Source organism: Crocuta crocuta, unplaced genomic scaffold (genome assembly GCF_008692635.1).
Source record: "Crocuta crocuta isolate KB4526 unplaced genomic scaffold, BGI_CrCroc_1.0 scaffold248, whole genome shotgun sequence".
Classification (NCBI taxonomy): Eukaryota; Metazoa; Chordata; class Mammalia; order Carnivora; family Hyaenidae; genus Crocuta; species Crocuta crocuta.
Genome location: NW_027532409.1, coordinates 6,375,745 through 6,378,928, shown reverse-complemented (window position 1 = coordinate 6,378,928; position 3,184 = coordinate 6,375,745).

Genomic DNA, 3,184 nt, shown 5'->3' with positions numbered 1-3,184 from the left:
TGGACCATCCTGTGCCTGGGTGGCCTCTGTTTGAAATCCGTGGCTGTCGGCTGGCAGAGTGAGGTAGAGCCTCTAGGAGGCCAGCTAGGCTGGGAGGGTGAAAAAGGGTCCTGTCTAACGGAACATCTCTTAACTCTCTAGAGGCTGCTTATAATGGAGCTCTCCAAAGAGGAGACTGGTCCCCCTACAGGCCAGATTGACACTTCCAGCATCCTACCACCACCAAATATGCCCCAGGTAGGATTTAGGGCTGGACCCTCTTATGTGGTCTCAATGAGGTCTCTGGTTGGGGGCAGATTAGGGAGAGGAGATTAGGAATCCTTAGATATAATCCCAAACCTGGTGGGGTAGGGACCAGTGCAAGCGGCTCGTGACTACAGGGAGGAAGGTAGTGTAGTATGGGTGAAAGGGTGCCCACCGTCCTGCGGGTCAGGTGGGGGAAAGCCCAGGACTCCAGTTCCTGATGAGCCACTGACTTGTTGGATGAAACTGGCTGGTGCTTCCCTTTCTATGCCTCTGTTTCCCTAGCTGTGCCTTACTTTCCCAGCTGCAAAATTATGGAGGCAGAGTAGATGGATGTCAAGAGTTTCTGCAGTTCTGACTTTTTATAATTCTGTGATCGCAGGGAAGAAAGGGAAGAGCTGGGGGTGGGTTGGAGGTGGGTAACTGACACAATGCTCTCCGTTGATTCACCAGCAGTCGCTAGGCAGCCTCTTCTCTGCCTCCAGGTTCCCTTCCACCCTCTGTTTCCCCTCTCTCCTTTCCACCTGACTTGGAGGGCTTCTTGTGATGAGGTCTAGAAAGTGTTTGACTTATATTTGTCTTATTCCATCTTATCCCCAGAGGAGGGGACTGTGCACAGAGCAGGAAGGGGCTCAGAAAACAAAAGGGAGAGGAGAATTAAGAGGTAAGAGTAAGGGATGCCTGGCTGGCTCAGTTGGTTGAGCATCTGACTCTTGATCTCAGCTCTGGTCTTGATTTCAGAGTTGTGAGTTCAAGCCCCATGTTGGGGCTGGCTGTGAAGCCTAGTCAAAAAAAAAAAAAAAAAAAAAAGGTTAAGAGTGGGATGGAGGGAAGTGTCAGAAGAGAGCTCAGCAATAGCTGAGTGGAAGGAAAAGGGAAAAGAGAGATGCTGAAAGAGGAGAAGTAGAAGGGAGAGGAGGTAAAAGAGAGACAGAAAGGAGGCTGACATGAGATGGGGAAAGGGAAGGTATGAATGGAAGAGAAAAACAAGAAGAGACCACAAGAGAAGACGATAGCCTGGGCCAACACGCACATGTGGGGACATCTCAGGCTATTCTAGGACAACAGCTTCAGTCTGGCTGGAGCTAAGAGCGTGTGGGTAGCGGGGGCACAATATTAGAACTGGATTGAGAGGGTCTTGAATGCCAGGCTAACAATGTTGGTCTTTACATTTACTATTTTCTGTTGCCCAAATCCCCTGTGATAAACTGTGTGAGGTCCAGGGACCTTTTTCATTCATCTGTTCATTCAATAAGGGACGATGTCTCATGCAACTCTGTATCCCCAGAGCATAGCACGATGTCTGCACAGAAGAGGTAGTCAGGAAATGCCTGTTAAAATTGAGCACTTGAAAAGAAGTGGAGCACTTGGAGAAAGCGCGGCTGAGGCAATCTCACAGTGAATGTAAGAATAACTGTAGTACAAGCTAGAAAGTGCTAGGCAGCCTAGGAGAGTCCAGATAAGAGTTATGACAGATCAAAGGAGAGTGAGACAGCCTCCCTGCTACCCACAGCAGAAGAATCCCAGAGAAGATTGTTTGGGGGCTCAGCTTCCGTCACATACCTAACCTGGAATTAATCCATGTGGTCAGGAACATAGACTCCATTGGAGGACACAGGGCTCTGTGAATGAGGGGAGAGCAAGGAGTTCTCCAAAGGAAGGTTGGCGGGGAGGTGGGGAGAGTGATTATTATCCAATGAAAGGAATTTAGAACTGGGCACAGCTGCCACAGTCTGATGTCGTGGGGAAAGGTGAGGCATGAACAGGGAGCGGTGAGTAGGGTAGAGTTCATCATAAGATTGGCAGGAGCTGGAAGTAGACATAGAGGCATACCACAGAGGGCCTTAGATACCAAGCTGAGGAGTTTGGACTTGTCTCTTTAGCTAGAGAGGGCCCTTGTTGGAACTGTGCTTTGGGAGAATTAACTAGACCACTGAGGTATAGAATGGACCGGAGGCCAGAAGACCAGCTATTAATGGGAAATTATTCCAGTATGTTCTCGATAAAACCCATCTGCAAGATCCTTCACCCACATTGGTGTGCTGTACATTGCAACTTGGTTTGGTTTTTGTTCTGCCCATTCTAGGTGAGAGCTGCAAAGGCCAGAAGTCATACCTCTGCCAGAAGGGACTGCCTTTCCTTCTCCCAGGGCCACAACCAGTTCACCTGGGGGATGGATGCTCCAGAGATTTACAAAGGCAGGTGAACACTTGTAATGTGTTCAGTCTTGGAGATCGGTGGACAGTTTCTAGCCAGATTTCTGTAGTATAGTGGGATTTGTAGCCCCTGTCTCCGGATTTGGCATTTGATGAGAGCAACAGCTCCTAGCAAACTTAATAAGTGGCTTCAGGCTCCTGCTTTTGAGCTGGGGGTGGCCCGGGCCTGTTGCCCAGAGTCAAATATCTTTTCCAGATACCTCTACAAAAGAGGATGCCATAGCATGGCCTAGTGTGGAGCATATGACTTTGGAGTCAGACATCCTTGGTCTTGGGTCTCAGCTGTGCTACATCTTAGCTCTGGAACTTTGAGCAAATTATGCAAATGATCTGGACCCTTCTTTCCTTATATGTAAAACAGGGGTAGTAGTACCAACCATACAAAGTCATGACATTGAATAAGCTACTAAAAAGCACTTGGCACAGTGCCACACAAGTCACAAGCACCGGGCAAGTGTGAATTCCTATTCATTCTTTAGTAACAGAGCTAGGTACTGTTACAACTGGAGGGGTCACAGAAATTACGGGCCCCATCCTGTGACCTCGCAGTGATGAGAAGATTCCTGATTTCCAATCTAGGTCTCTCCTGTTGCAATATCTGCTGATTCTGTCTTCATTAGAAGCAGGAACTGACATCCCTCCTTGCCCTTCGCTACATAAATCCTTTATGAGTTCCATACCTGTCCATAAAATGATATTTTGACTCCTACATTGTTTCCCCGAGA